The 24,283-nt window shown below is 40.1% G+C and overlaps 1 protein-coding gene across 2 annotated transcripts in view; it reads left to right on the top strand.

The window, feature by feature from the left end:
- Positions 1–214: 214 nt before the first annotated feature.
- Positions 215–24,283, top strand: part of RARB (retinoic acid receptor beta) — a 781,226-nt gene continuing 757,157 nt past the window's right edge. The window contains exon 1 of one of the 2 annotated variants that reach the window (XM_063662108.1): positions 215–297. The gene's annotated coding sequence lies outside the window, so the exon portion shown is untranslated. Of the gene's footprint in view, positions 298–13,251; positions 13,305–24,283 lie in introns of those variants that run through there. The other variant, XM_054483091.2, reaches the window with a different exon arrangement.

The raw sequence follows: 24,283 nt of genomic DNA, 5'->3' as shown, positions 1-24,283 counted from the left end.
GCATCAGCCACAGCGGTGAAGGCGGCAGGGGCAGCAACCAGAGCAGCAGCAGTGGCAGCCGCGGCCGCCGCCGCCTCCGGCTCAGTTCACGCGGAAACCCCACTGGGCCGTCGTGGCTCCGCGCGGTTGCGGGCCAGCGTGGAGAGGCGGGACGTGGCGCCCGGGGGCGGGGCCTGGCGCCCGGGGGCGGGGCGCAGCGAGCCGGGCTCCCGCTGTCTGCTCTCAGCGGCGGCGGCAGGGGCTGAGGGCACAGCCAGCGGGCGGCGCGCAGCGGACTCCAAGGCAGCCCGCCGAAAGGTAAAGCCAGGAGAGCGCGCTGGCGGGTCTTCCTGTTGGGTGGCTGCTGTCCAAGCCCCGAGCGTCCCCGGAGCCCCAAGCTGGGTCTGGAAGACCAGGGCATTTGCATGGCATCCAGGGACCGGCTGCCTAGCAGGGATTTTGCGTGTACCGCGGCGGGGCCGGGGGCTGGGGGTTGGGGGGTCTGCAGCGGGAGCCCGCGACCGGTCCCAGGACATCTGGACTCGCGGACAACTTTGCGCAGCAGTCCTCTTCCAAGTTCCCTTTATTGCTATTGTCTTAGCGCCTGTCTGACAGTCTCCCCGGACTCCAGCTTTGTTCTCATTAGGCCAAACCCGCCCTCCCCAGGGGCGTGAACCCAGGAGTCGCTGGCAAGTTGCACCTGCCAGTCGGATCCGCCCTGGCTCCCTTCGCATCCCTGCCGGGTCCAGCGCTGTCCTGCGCACATTAGGGCTGGGCACGGCGAAACCTGGCGCCCTTGGGAGCAGGGGTTCTAGCTCCATTCCACTGTAGGGATCTAAGCTCCGGGCCGGGGTGTCGGACCTCTGGGTTGCAGCATGCTTTGGTGCCGAAGAAAGGGCGAGAAAAAGTTTGAGCATTGGCTGGGCCTAGGGAGCGGGTAGCGCCAGGCTGCACATGGCAGGAGTTGGAGAGAGTACTAAGGGCTTGGCGCCGGACAGAGGGACCCGGCCAGGGACCGAGCCCTGGAGGCTGAGGCTCCAAGCCTGGACTGTCAGCAGGGAAGGGGTGCTTGCTGTGTGCGCGCTTTGGCAGGAAGAGGCTGTGTGTGATTGTAGAGACGATGGGCGGAAAAACAGAGAAGAGAGAGGTACTAGGAATCTATGTAATTGTAATGTGCCCCAGTGTGCACTTTTCTCCCTCCAGATATTTTGAAAAAGGTGTGCACGCCGATGTCTTGTAGATGGACTCCCGGAGGTGGGGGTGGGGATGGGTACGAGGGATAAGTTTTACCTAGAGCTAGAGCTGGCGTTGCAAGTGAACAGGTGACAGAAGACGTGTGTGTGTGTGTGTGTGTGTGTGTGTGTACGCGCGCGAGCGCCGTGGCTAAGGATGCTCGGGTGCTGGACCGCCCGCTGTGCCTCCACACCCCTCCGCCCCGCCCCCTTCCAGCTCTCAGCGCGGAGTGAGTTTCCCTGACACTCCCCGCCCGAGGCAGGCAGGCAGAGGCGAAGTGATGGTCGCGGAGTGGAGCAGACAAAAGGGTGCATTTGGACGACCCTTCCAGGACCAGGCGGCCAGAGTGTGGGGTGTGTGTGTGTGTGTGTCTGTCTGTCCGTCTGTCTATCTGGAGGGGGTCCCTGTCCTGCCAGTTATGGAGGGACCACTGAGAGAAGAGGAAAGAGGTAGGAGCGGGAGAAAGACAGGTGAGGCGGAGCGGAGGAGAAGAAACAGAATGGGAGAGAGTCGAGAGCCGAGATTTAAAAGCATCTTGCCTGATTGGACGCAGATTTATAAATTAATTTTAAAAAGAGGTGCTAGAAGTAGGAGGAGAAGAAGAAAAGAGCCCTGAAGCTAAAATTTTAGAGGATGGGGGTGCAATAAGTTTGATTATTTAATAAAGGTATCTTATCGAGCCATGTTAAAGTAAGTCTAAAACCCTCTCTGAAGTTTATTGCTGGTTTTAGATAGTCTCCTTTGACACATCTTTGCAGCACCTACTCCAGAAGTACCTTTTGACTGTCAGAAAGAAGTAAAAGGCATATATACACAAATAAAATGCAGCTAAATGAAGTTTAAATGAAGCTTTGAGCCGGATTAAATGGCTTGTGTAACTGCTGAATGTTGCTAAAGTACTGTCAGGGCGATAAAATAGCCAGACAAAAATAAAGCAAAAAACAATTGTAACAAGAAAATGAAGGCTTTACAGGAACTTCAGTAATGAACACATAACAATTGATGGTATGATGCAGTAATTATTTTCGTATTTACGCCATTAACGATTGTAATTTAACGTTAATGTCCTGGTATTTTATTCCTTCTCATTTGCAGACAAAAGCACATCTGAGACGCCATCAGGGAGTAATTTGGTAATATAAAGTCATGAATAGAAAACACTAAACCATGCTCAGAACTCTGACAACATAAAGCGTGAAACAAAATAACCTCATTTGCTGTTTATTATCTGTCTTTATAATTCCGTTTACCATCATTTGCATAAATGAATAGCTAAATTGTATAGTATATTCCTTCTTGGACAAAAAAATACATGATGCTTATAGATATGGCGGGGGGGAACTAGTAGGTAATTCTTACCTTAAGCATGAAGAAAAAAAAAAACTGTGGGATTAGAAACTGTTGCAAATAATCAGAATGCAAATTTAACCTACTTTAGGCATCTTTATTTTATTTAACTTGGCTCAGGTAGCTTTAACAATATATATGTAATCAGGAAATGGACAGACCCTAAACTTCTTCGCTAGCAAATCATAACAAAACTAAATTGAAGAGCTACACATAGTGTGATGAAGCAGTTTTGTTAATCTGAATAACTATTTTTTCTGTTCAGACTTTCAAAGGTTAAATTTTCTGAAAGTGAGAAGGAAGGAGTTTATTGGAAGAAGTTCAAAACAAAATTATTTCAGCAGAAACTTAAGTTATTAACATCTTAAGACAATCATCAGAGTTCACACATTTTAAAAGTATTGTGCATTGTTTTAACCTTAGGGACATTTTTGAAAACTTCTTTACTCATATGATAAAGGGAAAAAATAATAACTGCTTTAAAAAGGCTCTAAAGTAAAATGCCAGCAAAACAGCTGAGCAAAACATGTGGTTAAGAAGGATCAATCAAGCACATGAATGTTTAAAAATATCTATTTATTATTACCAGGCTCATAAAATATCACAGTGATTGAATATCCCTTTTCCTTCCCATACAAATATGCTGATCTCATGTGGAACAGCCCAGTGAAATCAGTATTACCTGAGAATAGATTCCATGTGAGAATAAAGACTTTGTATATATTTCAAGTACAGAGAAAAAAAATTTTTAAGTGGGAAGCAAGCTGTTCATTACAGTGGAGCCTGGTGACTGTGTAAGATTGGGGTAAGTTCTTAGCAGTTAGTTGGCTACAAACTTATTTGTTTATTCATTTATGCAACATGCATTTTTTAAGTACCCATTATTAATGAACAGATATTGTACTAGGTACTGGGGATTGGAGGATGAGTTAGACTCATCCCCTGTATTTAGAAAAAATTGAGTCCCATAATATATATATAATTAATGTCAATTAAAAATAAAATTCTTAAAATGAGAAAACAGTCATGTGGGAAAATAAATGCAATAAAATATGAGAAGTGTCCACCTATCCTAGAACTTGGGAATGAAATAGGCTAGACTCAACTTTCAGCTCTTTTTCTTACTAGTTACGAGAACCCGATCCAGTTATTTAACCTCTCTGAATCTCAGTTTTCTCATCTGATAAATGAGAGAAATAACACTTCCCTAAATCATGGAGTTGTTGTTGTTACAACAATTACATGTCAACATATTTTTAATGTCTTCTATGTTTAAAACAAACTCTGGATCCCATACTTCTCAGCATCCCTTACCTCATTTCTTTTCTCCATGTCATTGTCAAACTTCTGGTGAGGCTTGTCTGCACATGTTAATCTTCACATGCTAATCTCCACCTCCTCTCTACCTTACTGTCTGTCCTCCTCCAGTGTGGCTTCTGCCTCCACCGCTTATGAAAACAACTTCTCTTGACGTCAGCAGTGACTACTGAGCAGTGATCTGCACTCTTACTCAACTTCTTGGAGCATTGGACAGAGCTGACTCGTCCCTTTTCTGTCATAAGGTACATTCTGTTGGCATCTTTCAGTGACTTTGGTGGCTTCTGTGAGACTGTATGTCTTTAATTCTCCTCTTTAGGGTTTATTATTTCCCAGCTGGCTCCACTTTTATGATATCATCTCTAAATAAAGGTTGGATCTTACCAACACTAGGGCTATATTCTGGCCCATCTTTTTATATTGCCTTCCTCTTCCCTCCCCAGCTTCCGCTTTAGGTAATATCTTTCATTCTCAGGGTTTTAAGTCTTATCCATACAACAATTCAATTTATGTCTCTAATCCATTCCTAGCCTCTGAGCTTCAGCAACATCTATTCAATTGCCCACTTAACGTCTCCATTTGGATGTTTCCCAAGCATATCTAACATTTTACATCCAAAATTAAAGGTTATATTATTACTACCAACAACCTCCTAAAATTATTCTCTTTAGTCTTCCTCATTTGGGGAAATGACAGTACCATACTAATTGTTCAGTCCAGAAACTTAGATTTATTCCTTTGCCTCAACTATTTCTTAATTCATCATGTACATTGTGTCCAAGGTAGGCATGTGCCTGATACCCACAGGTAGACCTGCCAGTATTGGTGGATTATAGTCTGCATTTGTTCTGATTGGCCAGTGCCCTAGCCATACCAGTTGATAAGTATTTTGGACTAATACCCCTGCTCATATCTCACCTTTGTTCACCTCTATCATAACCCCTAGTGTCCAGGCCAATATCACCTTTCACCTATTATTTTTGTCCTGGCATGATAGATGTGTGTGACTAGTATCACTATTTAAAGATAAACTGATTTGCTATATTTTGCAGATTATATAAGTTTCACACAATCTAATGTTAGGAGGTTGAGCATCAATTAAGAAAGAGCTTATACCTTTCATGGTAACTCACCAATTTAATACTAAGAGGTTGGATATGTTCCAAGGTAGAAGTCCTTTGTGAGCTGAGAAATATGCTTGGTGGATCCCACGCTAAAGCGACAGATTATGGAATTTCACTTTGCCAAATTTGGAACACAGTACTATGTTTGATTGTTAATTTTAGGAAAATGAAATCAGATTAATTTCTACCACTAAAAAAAGTAAATTTAAATAATCATAATCTTGAATAGCCTGTTTTTTCTCTTTGCCAGCAGAGTACATATAATAAAAAACCTAGAAATACATTTAAGAGACTGAGAATCAAGCATGTTCAATGTTGTATACGGATTTTTTTGACACAAAATAAAAATGAAAGCAAAATATTTGAGTGAGAAGTATCACCAGTGTCAACCCCAGAACTGTTGTAGCAGGCTTCTCCTCTTTCACTAGGAAGCCACTGTTCTAAGCATAACCGGCATCCTTGAGTTCACTTCACTTTGTATGTGAAGTGAACTGAGACGTAAAAGGTTTTACCTCTCTCAAAAGAGCAGTGATGACTTCAATGTAATCATGTAAACAAGAGTCAAGTGATCATTCAGTGGTATCATTGGACTTGAAGGTCAAGAAAAATCTAAGTTTCAATTTTCTAGGGATAGAAGCAGTTTTATTCACAAAAGAGTCACAGGACTGCAAGAAGAATTTGTTCAGTTGTAAGCCCACTTTATATTCTCTGTTAGTCTTTTTGTGCTGATCCTGGCTTTTGCTTTTGCTTTGCTCTGGGCTGTAGAACCAGTCTCATAGTAACTTTCCCTTTTCCTTTTATTTCTTCCTTTCCTTTTTCGTTTTTTCCCCCTATTTATTTCTTTCATCTTCTTCAGTTCTTCCTTTTTCTTTCTTCACTTTCTGCTGTGCCTTTCCATTCTCTCTTCCCTTCTTCTATCCCTTATCCTTTTAAATTGTCTTTCTTCATCACTCTTATATAAGCAAAAACAAACAAAATAAAAATATATGTGTGAGTTTTGCCCTGGCTGTTTCCACCATTATAGGATTTAATCTACAGCATTGCTCTTGCCTTTTGTACTTGGTGGTCTTTGCATTCATCGTGTCAAACTTATATCAAGAAGTTTAAACTCTTGTCTCAGTTTCCTCTATGCCAATAAGTAAACACAGAAAAGATGGAAGAAAGAGAACTGATGAAATGTGTCTGTGGATCTATGCTACCATGCTCTAGAATGCCCCTTTTCCAATACTGTTGTTTTTACAAGCAGATGGCAGAAAGGTAGCAAGCCAAGCAAAGAACTTCCTGAATTCAGGTACCATTTTGGAAGATTCATGCCCATCTTCACAGGGTTGGTGAAAATTAGAATAATGGCTTTTAAATGATGATTACTAATATTGATTGAGTGCTCTCTATGTGCCAGACTCTGTACTAAAAGCTTGGCACATGTTATTGCATTTATTACTCACACCCAGTAGGCTAATATTATAGGTAAAGAAACAGCCTTAACAAGGTTAAATGACTGGAACAAAGGTTGCAGAACCAAAAGCATGGGAGTGGCAATTCAGATCCTTTTAACTGCTGTTCTTTATTCTGCAGTCTATAGTAGGGCACCTCCCCAGTAACAGCCAGGTTCTATATCTATGAATATATTCATAATGATAGAGCGCTGTCGAGATGCCCAGAAGCCACAGTATCTACATTAATATGGACACACCTCAAAGAAACAATGGGTTGTGAAAGTTGCATTCATTGGCCCTGGGGGCCCAAGTTATATAGGTCTGTTGAGTCCATCTTATGGTTAGATTTTTTACAAGAAAGCATGATAGAGGCAATTCACCATAGACTGTGTCTTCAATGTGGTTACTGGGGAAGCCTGAAAACAAGTGGGATTTTCAGTCTGGGATGATCTAAGCATCATGGGCTTTGGAAGAGACTTGAGTGGCTCTGCAAATGCTCTGTGTTCTCTTTCAGGACCGTGAACTTTAACATTTTTAGGTAAGCATGGTATAGTTTGTCTTTTGAGAGAGTGAATGTGGATAATGCTAGATCTGAGCAGAAGAGAAATAAGATAGCATTGTGTAAAGGAAATGAACCTTGACCACCAAGGAATGAGCAAAGCAAAATCTCCTCTTTTGTGAATGGAAGCAATTGGAATTAGGTCTCTAATTATTTGCAGCAGCAATGTCCCAGGATCCTATACGTGGCAAGGGACTGGATATAAGAGAGGACAGCTGGCAATCAGTGCTGTGTGTCTTTTAAGGGTTTCAAATATGACTCCTGTTTTCTAGCAAAGTTTATTCAAGAACCTAGTTTGAATTACATGAAAACACTGGCAGTCAAAAAACATGAGAGTATTCCAACTGCTTCATGACCGGAGATCCTGTTTCTACCTTTGCCTCACATAATAGCTACATTGGCCTTAATAAAATGTTAATCAGAATATGACATTTATTGTGTCAGCATCCTCCAAATGGCTTCCCATCTCACTCTTACTAGAAGCCCAAGACCTTACAGTGTCCTACCAAGTTCTTTATGATCTGGCCCCTGTTATCTCTCTGACCTCATCCTTGGCCTCCTTTGTTGAATAAATCAATAAATGAATGAGTAAATGATTCTTGAGCGAGACAGGGAATATCCAGGGTGCTCAATAGTGTTTGTTGAATAAATGCAGAAGGAGAGGATTTACCGTTTTAATGAAGATACTTTGGAGAAATTCGTGTTAGGAAAAAGAGGGACAGAAAAAAATTAGAGAATGTGAATAACAGTAGTGTATCGGAACTTCTGGATGCTGACCTAGATTTTTTTATCATTTATATATGTATTTATTTCATAAGTATTTATTGGGCGCCTACCAATCTAAAGTTTGGATGTCCACCAATAAACAGGAAGGCAAATTCACCAGCCCCTTGGGGCTGACGTTCTATTGGGAGACATATATCACAATAAATTAGACAAATAATATGATAATTTCAGATAGCAATATATCCTATGAAGAAAACCTTATCATATAGTTTACCTCTTTGACCTTATCCATTGGCCTCCTTTGTTGAATGAATGAATGACTTGAGTTAGCCAAGTAATGTCCAAGGTGGAGAATACTTTACTTGCAGATCCCACATCTTCCTGGTATTAAACCATGAATAATGTGGTCATCTGCAACTGGTAGAGATCACAGAGGTGAGTAAAGTTTAAGCAGTCTTGTGTTGAGTGAATATATAGTCTTGTCTTCCTTAAGATTTTTCCACTAGTAAAATAAGGCTTATTACTAAAATATTGTTTGAAAAACAGAGTTTGACAAAGAAAGTCCCAAATTGATGGCTTCTGTAAATGTGTTCTGCATTTAATTTTAGAACTGTATTAAATGTTTCACTGTTACAATGACAACTGTAGTTTTCTTTTGATAATTTAATGAAGAAGTAAAACTTAGAGTGGATAGCTTTTTGCTTGCTTCACATACAAATATATTCAATATTACAGTTAAAAGAGAGTGCTGAAACATTTAAATTGAAGAAGTTAAGATTCTATGTGATTTTCATAGTACTCAGTTTATTTTCTCAGTACTGATTTTGGCCCTCTTACTTTCTGTTTGTGTTAATTTTGTTATGGCACAGATCAAAAACTAGTACAGGCTCTAAATCACCAGAATTGGCTTGGAAACATAAATGATTAATGACAAAGTCACACCAAAAAGGAAACAATGATTGCTGTGAATGAAGCATTCTGAGCTTTTCTGATATTACTCATTAGGGTCACCAGTGGCCATGAAGCCTGTATTAGTTTTCTATCACTGCCTTAACACATTAACACAAAATTCATGTCTGAAAACATCACACATTCACTATATCACCGTTTCTGTAAGTCAGAAGTCCAGGCAGGCTTACCAGGCCAAAAATCAAGGAATTAGCTACCCTGAACTTTTATCTAGAGGTTTAAGAGAAGATTTTTCCTTCAGATTTGTTCAAGTTGTTGGCAGAATTCAGTTCCGTGTGGTTCTAAGACTGAAGTCCCTATTTCCTTGCTGGCTGTCGGCTGGGGATCATTCTCAACTTTTAGAGTCATTCTTTGGCTCTATCCTTCTTCAAAGTCAGCAACAGTGAGTCCTTGTACTTCCAATTTCTCTGACTTCCACTTTTCCTACATCTCTTCTACTTGCAGCCAGAGAAAGTTCTCAGCTTTTTAAAGGCTTGTGTGATTAGATAATCCAGGATAATATCTCCTTTTTTAAGGTCAATTGATGAGTAACTTTAATTACATCTACAAAATTTCTTTTGCCATGAAAGGTAACATATTCACAGGAGCAATAGCAGAGTGACAGATAGCATGGCCAGAATTTTGCTTACCAGGGCCCATGAAGTCTACCTCTGATGATATGGTTGTCAACTGAGGCAGACCAGATAACCTAAAAACTATCAGACACTATAGCTTGACAAGTATATTGGAAAGCTATAAGTTTTTGGCAAAGGAAAAAGCAATGATCTTCTAGTACATCCTGTAATAAAGCCACTGCAGAGCAAAGATAGACATGGTATTAAACAAAACAGAAATAGTTTATTTAATTTTATGAGATGTGGCCTCCAAAAAGTAAGCTTAAATAAACAAAGAATACTTCATGTACTGGGATGGAACAATCAAATGCCTTCAGGAGTCAGGAGTCAAGAAGGGAGGTAGCAATAATATATGGCAATAGCAGTATGGATTAAGAACATGAAAGAGGGCAGCCCTAACTCAGCTCCAGGCACTTGTTTACTTTGGAGCAATTTCAGCATAGTAATGACAAATTATATGAGGGTTTAGAAATCTGAATTTTTATGTGACTCTGGAAATCTGTGTAAAATCTCCAGGTTGTTTTTTTTTTTTTAATGCCAACTAAATCAAAATTAAAAACAAAAGAAGCACCAAAACCTAATATATTATGGAATGAAATTTGGCTTGTGGGCTGCTGGTTAGCAATTTACGGTTTTAGTCATAAGGACTAAAGTACATATTTGAGTAAAAAAGTATTTAATATGATAGAAAATACTCAATTTAGAAATTGGCATTGAGAAAGATACTAATTTACTCCAATATGGTAAGACCAGGAAGTTTGTGGCTTCAGCTTTCAGAAGTAAAAGTGCATGCAACTTTAGTGGTCTACTTTTGTTAATCCATAGTAAAAAAAATAGACAGAAAATAAGGAAGATCCTGCTGTAGTGCTGTTCTTGAGTGTTTAACCTTATTTGAGTGCCTAGAATACCACTTTTTCTTGATTTATACTTTTTAGGTTTAGGTTTCCACAAGTAAAAGGGATAAGGATAAATTGTGATGAATTAGCCACTGAATTTGAAAAAAATGGGAAGGAAGCCAGGCATGGTGGCTCATGCCTATGATCCCGACACTTTGGGCTGAGGTGAGAGGACTGCTTGAACCCAGGAGTTCGAGACCAGCCTAGGCAACATGGCAAAACCCTGTCTCTGAAAAAAAAAAAATACAGAAGTTAGTTGGGTATGGTGGTGCACATCTGTGGTCCCAGCTACTCGGGAGGCTGAGGTGGGAGGATCTCTTGACCCCAGGGGCAGAGGTTGCAGTGAGCTGAGATGCCACTGTGCTCCAGCCTAGGCTACAGAGCAAGACGCTGTCTCAAAAAAAAAAAAAAAAAAAAGTGGGGTGGGGGAAGAAACAGTTTGGATAATTGAAGCACAAATCCAGATTGTCACGAAATTATACTTGTGTTTAGAACTAGAGAGAGAATATCCTTTTAAAATGAGTACTAATTTATAAATAATTTTAAAAGAATGAATCGAAGTGCATGAAGAGGCTCGAAAAATTTATCCTACAGATCGAGTTTGAGGTTCATAAGGTTTTAGAAAATGTCTCCAACTGAGTGGGAGCAGGGGATTGGATGGTATCATAGCTGAGAGCACAGCTCTATGACTCAAACTAATGAGACTTTGAGTTAGGACTATACCACTCACCAGATAAATGACCTCCAGCAAGATTGTTTCACTTTTCTGAGTCTAGGTTTTCTCACCTGCAGAATGATATAATTAGCACCTAATTCAGAGGTTGTTGTGAAGATTAAATGGATGATACTTTTAAAGCACTTAAGTATTACTGCTATGGTTCTTGTAACAAGATTCTAGATCTGGACACCTGGCATCTTATCAACCACCATCAATTCTTATGCTGTGGATTTAAAAATAACAGACTTGTAACTGCCTAGATGGGATCAATATTTATCTGTCACTTATTAAATGGAGCTGTGAAGGTGTAAAGGCACAGGATAGTTAGAATTTGAATCAGTTGATCCTTCATTGCTTCTCTGTCTATTGCCCCCTTAGTTGAGGCGGATGGAGGGTTTTCCCCAGAAATGCCCAGCAAGGAATAAAGGTTGCTGTGGGTTCGTAGCGACAGTTTTGGGCTTGATGCCTATGGACCTGATGCAAGTATTGCTTTCACAACATTCCAGCTAAACCATGTATATGGAAAAGTTACACAAGTTCTCTGAGCTTTAGATTTCTTTTGTATGACATATAAAACCAAGTTTCCTAACTCATGGGCTTGAAAGGGTTGCCTGAAACAATGTATGTGAATGTCTTTTATAGCATTGGAATGTAAATGGTTAGTATTTGCTGTTGCCCCTACAGAACCATTTTCTTTAGTTAGGCATGAGTAAGAGTAAAAAAAAAAAAAAAAAACAAAAAAAAACGGCAAAGATGACTTGGAGCACAAATGTAAAGATAACATTGAGCACAACCACTTCCAAATCACTTAATAAAAGTTTACTGGACATCTATCCTTTTCCAGATATACTAGATGTAGGGGCTAAAAACAAAAGAAACACACACATAGCACCTAGCTTCTTGAAAGTTATGTTCCAGCTAGGAAGACAAATGCCAGAATGCACTGTGATTCACAAGCGATGAGGGGTTTTGCACAGTATTTTGGAGATCAGTGGGGCAGTAGTGTGGAGAGGGAGTACAGAGAGACATCCTAATTTAAATATCATTAAAATATTTTTTAGCTGGAGATAAGTGTCCAGGAGATGCTGTAAAACACAAAAACCATCAATCAAAAACAAATGTTTCCCTATTTGCTTTCTTGAACTTTATTGTATACTCAATTCAACAATTCCATGGATGTTTTCCCATTTTCCCCACCTAAGGTATTATCTCTAAAAATATTACATAAGATTTCAAAACCTAACTAGGAGAAAGGAGTTCACCTGCTATAGCTCCAGAAGTAGTATCAACATAGATCGTACATACACAAACCCTGCTCTTCAGTCACAGCCCATGACCATGTGCTTGTAATTGGTCAGAACTGCTGCTTAGAGGTAACCATTACTCAAACTGCTGTAGTGGATCAGGAAGTCCTTGTTCAATTTAGGATATTACAGACAGTGTGTTGCAGTTTTGAAATCCCATATATAGAAAGGTCATGTTGAGAATTCTGTTTCAAGGGGGAAAAATGAAACCAAATTTATAGTAACTCCTGTATCAAAATTGAACACTATTCTGTCCATTTGATATTTTAGATTAGTAAAAAACAAGTAGACCAACAGAAGGCAAATTCATTACATAATTCTAATCCTAATAGTCTTTTAAAAATGTCTTTAATGTAATAACAAATAACAACTAATAAAACTGATTTACTACTAATTAAATAATTAGCAAACATATTTCATAATTATAAGCAGCAGTTGTATATCTATGAAGAATAATGGATGTGCAAGGTTTAAAAATAGCATATACACACTACACACATTTTAGAAATTATTATTTTACATTTATTAATGCTATTTAGTGAACTTTATATCCTTCATCTTAAATATAATTACATAGAACTAATAAAATTAAATATGAAAGAACCTATTGAGAAATGCTCTCTTTTTAGTTTTAATAATTAGAAGACAGAAAATATATTCCTGGACCCCTTTAATTGATGCAGTCTATTTACATGCTCCAAAGATCTAATGATGCATTAAGAATTCTCCATTTTTGTTGGTTCGATTTTCTGTTGAGCAACATTCCTGAGAGTAATAGAATGAAGTAGGGAGGGAAAAGACTGAGAACTGCCCAAGACAGGCTACAGTTATGGAAATAAGCAAGTGACAGAAAATAATTCAGGTTATTTTCATTTTTCGGGTTTTATCAGAGATTCATTGTCTTTAGATATAAAACACATAAACTATTCCATTATAAATTCAAAGCTATAGTTAGGTCAGCACATTAAAAACTACTTCAAAATGGAATTATTTTATCATTTTGATTTCTTTATTTCCTTTATAGAAAAATAAATGCCAATTGGGCTGAAAATTATAGAGGATTATCTTCTCTCCTCATAAAGGTTAGTAATATGAATATGATTTTGTGAGGAATTAGATTTGGGGGTTGAGGGAGTGATCTTATTAGCACAAGACTCCCTTGGCCAATAATCTCATAACTATGGGATATATATTAAATCCTTTTCTATTTATATTCTTTGGCAGGCCGTTATTCATTGTTATTGTGGAGATTTTGTTAAGTAATAGTTCTCTTGAGAAATCATGGGTACTTTTTCAAGGTCACAATTTCCTATGAGCTTAAAGAGTGGGCCATATATCCTCTCTTCAGTTCAGAGCCCACTCTATACCCATTTTCTTTAACACATGCTTTATTTGTAAGGTTTCTGACACTCCTTTCTTCCAAGAACTTAAGAGTGATATATCACTCTTTATTTTGTGAAGTAAAATTGATTAGAGGAAACAATAAACATAATTCTTTAACCATGAAACCCAATATATTTTGAATACTTGGCTGGGCCGCATGACGATAGTCACATGTTCGTTCTCTGGAGACTGCCGGGCTGAGCCCATGGCTCCTGGTAAACAGTCCTCACGGTATTTCTTCTCAGAGTGGAAAAGATCTCACCTTTGGCCTTTATTATTATTATTTCCTTTGCTCTGACATGACAGAAATCCATCACCTTCTTGATACTGATACCTGTTCACTGCTGTCAGATCATTACTAGGAATGGAAAACCAGCGAATACAGTATTTTGTTTTTAACATTCACCTAGAGGTTTTAATGATAACCATGCTTTAAAAATTGGATTAATTGAGCAATGCTGCTGAGCAGAGAATTCCATATTAGGTTTCACTGACTGTCAAGGGGCTATGTGACGGCAGCTCCCAATTCAAAATCTGTGGTGCTTCAAACCATCTCTTCCAGACAGGAACCAACTTAAATGGATGAAGAAACCCCTTAGGGAAGTAGATAAAACATTAATTTTAAAAGACAGGGAGACTTAATTTCAGATCTTATCTTTAATACTTACTAGCTGTGGGACCTTAGAAAAGTTACTTCATTGCCCTGAATTTACATTTTCTCAACTGTAAAAGAGATGTAACATCACCGACCTGTGAGGATTAGTTGAATTTACATAGACACAGTACCTGGCACATTCTGGGTCCATTTTAAAGTGAGTTCCATACACTGATTTTCCTCGTATAGATTTGAATCAAATATATATCTCCTGCCAGCCCACACACCATCAAACTAATTTATCAGATCAGCAAGAAAATTAGACGAGCCTTTTACTACTCTAACTATGGTCCCCGATGAGCAGCATCAGCATCATTTGGGAGCCCTCAGGAACGCAGAATCTAGGGCTCAACCCCAGACCTGCTGCATTGAAATCTGCAATTTAACAAGACACCCAGGTGATTCGTGTGCACAGCCAAGTTTGAGAAGCACTGAGATAGACCATGACATTTCTCCTATGACAAAGTCGATCAGCTGTGCTGTTGGTTGTCCATTCCTTTTCACCATTCTTTTGTTGTTTTGGTGATTTGAGGGCACACACACACACACACACATATTCTCTCAGCACTTGTACCTTGGTCAATGCATGCTCACTTGCACACACATCAATAGAACATCCCTCAGCCTAGGGCTTGGCACAAGTAGATCTTCAATAAATGTTTATTGAGTGAAATAAAACAGCCAACAGTCAGACAAGCAGACTCTCCCATCTGTTCTGCAGATGCACAGCAGCCCTAGAAGGGCCTGGAGAGAGATGGATGTGCTTGAGGTCTTTGCCAGGAGGCATTACCCTTGCCCAGTGGGGAGGAGGGGTTTGCTCTCTGCCGTTCTTGCCAGGAGATCTGCTGAGGTTCTGAAAGCTGTCACATGTGTGCAGCCGGAACAAAGGCCTGGGAGCACTTTTTTTTCTTTCTTTTCCCTGCCTGGCAAGGCTGGTGCCACAGTGCTTTGGAAACAGTTTTCTCTTGGTGATAGTCTCTTGCTCATATGAGGCAGAGTAGGTACAATGGCACTGCACCAGGATTATAATTTTCCCACATCTGCAACTAACCTGTTAATGTCTCAAAATCTCTATCGGTTTCAAATTTCCAAGTTGTTGGTTCCCAGGCTGGCATACGATGTGACTGCAGTGGGAAAAAACTGGGGAGCAGATATTACCCAGAGCAAGATGAAATTGCTGGAGAGAACTTGCTGCCTTGAGGACTGTGAGAAACAAAACTGCAGGCCCTTGATGATTTGGGAAATGAATTGTACTGCATGACCTTGGGGAAATCAAGTATGGCACTTCTTCAATCTATAAGATTGTGATAAATATATCTAAATGGAATTTTATCAGCTTATACACGGAGTATATTTCAGTGAAGTTCATATCAATATTCTCTGGACCCCTGCAATCTGGAACCTGCATCCCCAGGGAGTTAGCACTCTCACCCTCCTCTTTCTCCCTGCTCCCTAGGTCTGTCTTGGCAAGATTATCAAGTCAGGTGACTTCCTTTTGTAGCCATCCCACCTCACTTTCCAAGTCTGCTTTGGTCTTGGAAATACGGTGAAATCACAATGACCAACGTCTTCCTCTTCAGCAAACTCCTCTGTCCTTGCTGCAAAACATTTCTTCTTATTCTATTCAACAATCAAAGCTGTTATTTACCCACCATGGCCAATCCCACACAGGAGTTAGGAAAACAATCAGATTAATATCCATATGAGAATAAAATCTCCCCTAATCTATTAAGGATATTTTCCTCTTCTAACCAAGGTGGAATCACTATTCATGGGAGTTTGCATTAGGAGTGACATATTTAAAATGGCATAAAGCAGATTTTTAGATAAAGGGGACATTGATCAATGGTTTGGCTAATACTAGCTATGGTATCAGATAAATACCCAATTTCAGTGGCTTAATAAAATTAAATGTGATGTAATATGTAGACAGCAGTTCAATAATGGTATACCTGGCCTAGGAAGGAGCAGTAGGTAAGAAGGATTATTCCACACAGTCATTCAGGGACCCAGGATAACGAAGGCTCAGCTGACTTCCATGTGTGGTTTCCTAGGTTGCTCTGGGTATTGACATTCAATTGGCAGATGGGGCAAGAGAGACAGAGAATCATGCATGGGAGATTTTGATGGGGCATGATTTCTCACATCCCATTGTCTAAATCTGAATCCTATGGCCATGTTTAACTGTAAAGGAGGCTGAGAAATGTAACCTATCCGTGTGCCAGATTTGGCGATCATCTATCAGTCATTGCTACACTCATGTACAGGTGGGAACAGCCCTGTTTCTTTTTTCTGTTTCTCCTGCAGCTCCTTGGAAAGGTTTGACATTCCCTCCCCCACTTGAGAGTCAGTTCTCTGCAGCAGATAGCCCCCCTCCACCCACCTGAAGAACAAGAATAGAATCTTGGCATGCCACATTTTAACAGTTGCCAACAATTAACCCATAGTCGATTTCCTGTGTCTCACAAGGTTGTTGTGAGAATTAATGAATTATTTGGGGTGATTATCATCCCTTTGATCATTGTCTTTGTCCTGTGCTTTTACGGTTTACACTATGCAGGCACAGGCTTACACAATACCTCTGTGAGAGGCAGAGTGCTTATTATTATTCCACTTACCACAGGAGGAGCTGAGATGCATGCAGGTTAAAAGACATTCTCCAGTGCAACAGGGTTACTCCTGTATGCAACACTCTGCTATTACATTATTTTTTAAGGTAAAAGTTTCTAGAAAGAAAAGGTAAGACAAAATTGGTGATTTAACGTCTTTTTCATTAATGTGCTGGCTCTGCAATCTGCCTGCTGGGTGATCTTGGGCAAGTTGATTAGCTATTCTGTGTCTCAAATTCCCTAATGTGTAAAATGGGACTAATCACAGTAGCTACCTCCTGGGTTATTGTGTGGATTAAATAAGATAAGGAATGTTAAGTATTTAAGACAATATCTGGCACTTAACATGTGCTTCATAAATATTAGTTATTACCATTCTTTAAAAAAATTCCAGGAGAACTGGTATCCAGTTCAAGGACTTCAAAGAAGAAAATATCAGGATATGTGGCCTTATGTTATCGGCAACAGTGAAGTAGAGGTAGAAAATGTGACATCAGCATTATCTATTTGCAGAAGGGAATATGCTGTTCCTTAGTAAGCTAATCTGGCAGGAATCAAACCTTCCTATGAGGTATGGCCAACAAATTGCAGGAACTGTTGTGGAGGGCAGGGATTCCGAAGTATGCCTGCCTAGTACACAGGCTGCTGGCACTGGCTGTGTCCAGATGTCCCTAGTCTGAGAGTGGTGGCTTCCTCTGAGTGGCTGCTTCCCTGGAGAGAACAGAAGACCTTATGTTCCTTGAGCCAGGGCAAATGCTCCTTCACTGTCAGTGAGAGCACTTTCTGTTCTTGGTGTTGAAAGTAACTTGCTTATTAACAATTAATCTGTGTACCTGTGTGGCAATGAACTTCCACCTATTCTATGGCCAAAATTGGACAAAGAAAAAAAAAAGGGAAGAGAAGAGCATGAAATTCAGATTTGCTCAATGAGAAGATTAAGCAGTTGTATTTATACACAAGATGCAGATTCAGCAAATTCGTAAGAGTGTCTTCTATATCAATACTTCTGAAAGGTTACTGTGCAAGCAAATCACCAGGAGATCTTGGTAAAGTAGAGATCCTGACTCAGCAGGTCTGGGGTGGTGCCTGAGCTTCTGCTTCTACACACACTTCCCTGTGTTTTGGATGCTGCTGATCTGGGACCACACCGAATCAGGTAGTCTGAGGGTGGGAACCAGCCATCTGTGCTTTATAAGCCCTGCAAGTGTCTTTTGACATAGCTAAAGTCTGAGAACCATTGTTCAAGAGCAGCCGTCCCTGGCTTTGAAAGGTATGATAATGTAACCAATCACACAGAATGACTCTAGGCCCCTGAAGAATGTCTCCTGGTCTTGTTTCCGCTCAGTTTCAAAATGCACTTCTTGGACTGGTATATCCTGGAGTGGAAGATTGAATGTGGAGGAAGATTGTTCTGCAAAGTCTTAGTTTTCCATATGAATTCTTCCACCCTTGTTCTACTTTCCTTATGTGAAGGCCACATAAAACCAGATGTGACTCCAAAGTAAACCGTAAACAGTGGGAAATTGTTTCAGGGTACAATAATCCCTAAGTGGCTCTTGAGTCTCAGTCTTCCATTTGAGAACTTCCTTTGGTTGTGGAATTGGGTTAAAATAGGGTGACCAACTATCTGGATGTGTCTGAGATGAAGAGGTTTCTCACACTGCATGGGACTTGTGGTGCTTACACCAGGCCCTAGGTCGTTGGTCACCATAATTGTAGGCCATTGCTGCTCCAGCTTTAAAATGTGTATCACTTGGAAATCTTGTTAAAATACAAGCTAATTCAGTACTTCTAGGTTGGAGCTGGAGAGTCTGCATTTTCAACAAATACCCAAGTGATATTGCATTTCTTGGCTGTGGACCATACTTTGAATAGCAAGGCAGTAGAGCTGGCCTATGTGTGGAAAGACCAGGGGTGCCCCATAGCCACTTCAACTGCAAGTGGACTACTCAGCCCTGACAAACTTAGAGAGCATTTTAGGGCCACACTCAGTGCTTCAGGATTATGGGTTTTGCCTTCAAATATAAAGTATCAATACATCTCCACTCCTCTGTGCTGTAAGACTTTTTAAATTTTTAAAATTTTTTTGAGACAGTCTTGCTCAGTGGCCCAGGCTGGAATGCAGTGGCACAATCTCGGCTCATTGCAACCTCTGCCTCCTGAGCTCAAAGGATCCTCCCACCTCTACCTACCAAGTAGCTGGGACCACAGGCAAGCGCCACCATGCGCAGCTAATGTTTGTATTTTTGGTAGAGACAGGGTTTTTGCCATGTTGCCCAGACTGGTCTTGAATTCCTGGGCTCAAGTGATCTGCGTGCCTCAGCTTCCCAAAGTGCTGGGATTACAGGTGTGATCCATGGTGCCTGGCCCTGTAAGGTTTTAAACACATCAAATCCAAATACTGTCTCTCTTTCTTTTTAACTGTTTTTTTAAATACAGAGATAGGTGACTGCTGTTGAGTCATGACTAGAGCATTCTTAAGCCTATTGACTTCTCAGTTCCTGCCTAAGTACTACTTAATGCTTTTCCTTGTTTGGGATGAGCATCTGCGAACAACCTGGGAAGTATTTATCATTTTTGGCCTTTTCTCTGCCTCACGAAGGGTACATCTGTCCTTCAGTTTACAGCTGTGGCTGACCACAAGGTCTTTTGCTGTTTGCAATGCTTCTGCTTTTCAGCATAATGAGTTTTGCTTTATCCATAGCCCCTTTTACTAATTGCAACATAGCAGCATATTCTATATCCCATCTGTTTCCATGATTGATTGTTTTTTACTTCACGATGTCCTAGAGGGTTACTTAAAGGAAAATTCAGGCCTTAGTGTGACCTTTCAGGCTGTCATAAACTGTGTTTATATCTAGGTATGACTGTCAATGCCTTATGGCCACCCAAAGAAGAAATAATTTATTTGATGTTGATTATGGATTTCTCCTTACTACTCACTTTGGACAGCCTTGCACTAAATTTCATTGTCTTGCAACATCTACCTGTCTGCTTACACTTCCTTAACCAGCCGTTCTGGCTACAGTAGTCCACTGTTATCTGCAGGGGATACTTTCCAAGGCCCCCAGTGGATGCCTGAAATGGAGAATAGTCCCAAACTCTATATATATTATGTTTTTTCCTATACATACATGATAAAGTTTATGACGTTTAATTTATAAATTAAACACAGTAAGAGATTAATAAAAATAAGCAATTACAACAATATACTGTCAAAAAAAAAAGTAAAGTAAATGTAGTCTCTCTCAAAATATGGTATTGTACTATACTTACCTGTTTTCAGACCATTGTTGCCCCGCAGTGAGGGAAACTGCAGATAAGAGGGGAGCTACTGTATATGCCGCCTGTGTTCACGCACAAAGTGAGAATGGCTGTGCCTGTGGCAGAGCTTAGTAATGGCTCTCAAGAAGCTGCTGGTTCCAGTTATTCTCGCTACTTATGTTCTATAAAGTCACCAAGATTGCTGCCTTAGCAAATATAGGGTTAGGTTCCTGTGAGCCTCTGGTTACAACATTTCCATCAATTAAGCAATATGTAACCTTGTTTTATGTGTGTTTCTGTTTAAAGACACCTTATTTAGTATACATTGATTAACATTGAGCTCACAGCCAATAGGACTGTAACTCACACCTGAAAGAAGCTTCTCAAATACAGATATTTTCTCCATAAAGCACATCGCAGCATTCTTGAGCTTAGAAACACTAAACAACACTTCAGCATATGCTTGCAGGCCATTTTGAGCATACCTGTTAACCCATTCAACATCCATTATGGGAATGAGCTAAAAGATGTCAAATATCCTTTCAGGTGGAATTTCTGTGGTTTTGCATTTGATACTTGGCTTAGTGTAGATGGAGTTAGGGTGGTAGATGAGCTAAGAATAACTTCTCAGTTTCGAAACTTGGACTCAGAAAGTTTCATTGGAGCAGAGTTGTCTTTGTTTTGTGCTGGTATAACAATTAATAGTGGAGACTGAGTAATTTATAAAGCACAGACATTTCTCGCAGTTCTGAAGGCTGGGAAGTTCAAGACCAAGATGATGGCATCTGCTGAAGACCTCCTTTTTGTGTCCTTACCTGGAAGAAGGCTGAAGGGCAAGAGAGAGTGGATCCACTCCTGCAAGCCCTTTTTATAGCAGCATTAATCCATTCATGAGGGTAGAACCCTCATGACCTACACATATCCCCAAAGCCTTCACTTCCCAACACAGTTGCACTGGGGGTTAAGTTTCCACCACATGAATTTTCAGACCATAGCAACGTCACCCATTTACTCATGTAGTCTCTAAGGCTGCTTTCACACTACCAAGGTAGAGTTGAGTAGTTGTGAGAGAGTTCCTATGGTCTGCAAAGCCTGAAATGTTTCCTGCTTGGAAATGACACATATCACTTTAGCTTACATTTCATTGGCCAAAGCAAGTCATATAGGCAATTCTGGGCTCAACAGGATGGGGATGTTAGACACTCCCACAAGGGCAGGAAGTAGATAAATGTGAACAATATTGCATTCTTCCTCAAAGGGATAACAGAGTCAAGAGATTTTGTTGTTTAATAGGGAGTGGCTTTAGCATGTTTTGGGGGCAGAGGGAAGAAACCTATGCAGACAGAAGAGTAGGAAGTGCTTTCTGAATGATAAATGTTCCTTGCTATTACTCCTGATAGGGGCAGATTTTCAACTGGGTAATGTGAGGTTCTGGGTCTTTGGGTTAGACCTGAGAGCCTGTGCTAAAGTTAATAACCTAGCCGATAGGAATCACCTGAGGGACTGTTCAAATGCAGATTCTGATCAGTAGGTCAAGGATGAGGCCTGAAATTCTGCATTTTTAACAAGTTTGCAGAGGATGCTGATGCTGCCAGTCTGTAGGCCATAATTTGAGGAGCAAGGAACTACATCAGCAGATATTCTAAAACAAAACAGGGAAGCAAGTACTCATTAGCAAACCTTCTGTGTCAAACAGGTCAAATAATGAATCCTAAGGGAACGAAGTTATCCTTTCTGAAATGTTGATCATTTCAAGCCAGTGTTTAGATTATCTCCAAGGCAGGGAACAATTAGCTTTGAGAAAGCAGAATGGCCGTTTAAATGACAAAGGGTAGATCAGATGAAGTCATATTGGAGACAGGAGAGGGCATGGGTAGGTTAAGAGGTTGTGGCCAGGCCTGGCGTGGTGGCTCATGCCTGTAATCCCAGCAGTTTGGGAGGGGGAGAATTGCTTGAGCTCAGGAGTTGGAGACCAGGCTGGGCAGCATGATGAGACCCTGCCTTTACAAAATATAAAAAGTTAGCTGGGCATGGTGGTGTGCACCTGTAGTCTCAGCTACCAGGGAGGCTGTAGTGGGAGAATGGCTTGATTCTGGGGAAGTCAAGGCTGCAGTGAACTGTGATTATACCACTGAACTGCACTCCAGCCTAGGTGACAGAGTGAGACTTTGCCCCCCCACAAAAAAAAAAAAAAAAAAAGGAAATTGTGGCCCGATTAGGTGATAAGTTAAAGATTTTCAGCTGAAGCAGTTCCATCCAGTGACTTTGGCCGCCATTCTGCCAGCAGCCTATCCATAATGGAATACATGCTAGACGAAACATCAATACTCTTCAGTCACAGGCAGGACTCCAGAAGAAACTGGCAATAAATGTTTTTTAAGCACTCAAACATAAACAGCAGTTGTCAGAATTTACATCTTTTGATGGTAGCAAATGATTTAGTAGAGTTAATAAAAACCATTCAGCATTTTCATTGCTATGAAGTATGTTTCATTTGAGTTTTGATTGTCATAAATATCTTGCTGGTTAAATTCTGAGTCAAAACTACAGCTTTGGGATTTGACATGTTCAGAGAAAATTTTGAGATGAAATTGTTCATTAGAATTTCAGTATAGTTTCTTCAAAGGAAAATCTGTAATCATTAGAAAGAACTGAATTTATTGTTTATTCCTCTTTTTAATGACATTAGTAGAACTATCTCGGCCATGAGTACTAAACGGAAGCCCATGCTTGTATTTCAAATATGTCTTGACTTTTGCATAAATAACTCTTACATTCACGTTTTGTGGCATTGAATTCAGATTTTGCAACCTGCTTGTTGGAATTCCATGGGGAAATTTTAAGTTTTCTGAACCTAATTTTTTTGTTTATAAACTATAGATGATATCTCATTTTGTTAGTGATGGGTTAACAGTAATATATTTAAAAGACATTACATACAGGAGGCCCCCAATAAATGTTGGATGTATTTTTATATTTGTGGGACAAATCTGAAAGCACTGTTTCGCACATTTCAACATTAAGAGTGAACCATATGTGGCTAAGTAAAAAAGATAGACAAAAACAAATGTTTGAGAGACTGTGGCTCCACACTGAACCCACCTAACAAATCGGAAACTCTGGAGGTCCAGTGATTGTGGAGTCACTGGAATCCTCATGCACTGCTGGTGGGATTACAAAATGATACAGCCACTTTGGAAAACAGTTTGACATTTAAAAAAAGTTAAACATAGATTGACTTTATGACCCAGGATTTCTATTTCTAGGAATCTACCCAAGGAAAATGAAACTATGTCCACATAAAGGCTTGTACATAAATATTTATGGTAGCATTATTCATAATAGCCCAACAAAAAAAAATAAATGTCCACTGAATGGTGAATAAACAAATTGTGATATATCTATACAATTAATTGTTTGGCAACAAAAATGAATGAAGTACTGATATGTGCTACAACATAGATGATCCTTAAAAACCATCTTCCTAACTGAAAGGATCCAGACACAAACGACAACAAATAGTGTGATTCCATTTATACGGAATTCTCAAAAAAGGCAAATCTACAGATACAGAAAGTAAATTAGTGTTTGGGGCTGGTGGTGGGTAACTACAAATTGGCCCAAGGTTGTTTTTTGGGGGGTTGCGGTGATGATGGAAATGTTCTAAAATTAGTGGTGACAGCTGCAGAACTCTAAATTTACTAAAAGCCTTTGAACTGTACATTTTATACAGGTGAATTGTATGGTATATAAACTATATCTCAATAATGCTGCTTTTAAAATAATGAACTGGCTGGGCATGGTGGCTCATGCCTGTAATCCCAGCACTTTGGGAGGCCGAGATGGGTGGATCATGAGGTCGGGGGATTGAGACTATCATGGTTAACACGGTGAAACCCTGTCTTTACTTAAAAAAAAAAAAAAAAAAAAAATTAGCCAGGCATGGTGGCAGGCACCTGTAGTCCCAGCTACTCGGGAGGCTGAGGCAGGAGAATGGTGTGGACCCGGGAGGCGGAGCTTGCAGTGAGCCCAGATCGCGCCACTGCACTCCAGCCTGGGTGACAGAGTGAGACTCTATCTTAAAATAATAATAATAATAAAATAATGAACTGTATCTTTATAGATTTTGATTATTTCTATGTCAATTCTC

Source organism: Pongo pygmaeus, chromosome 2 (genome assembly GCF_028885625.2).
Source record: "Pongo pygmaeus isolate AG05252 chromosome 2, NHGRI_mPonPyg2-v2.0_pri, whole genome shotgun sequence".
In the NCBI taxonomy this organism is placed as follows: domain Eukaryota; kingdom Metazoa; phylum Chordata; class Mammalia; order Primates; family Hominidae; genus Pongo; species Pongo pygmaeus.
Note: the sequence above shows the minus strand (reverse complement) of the source record. Positions and strands in the feature narration are given on the sequence as shown.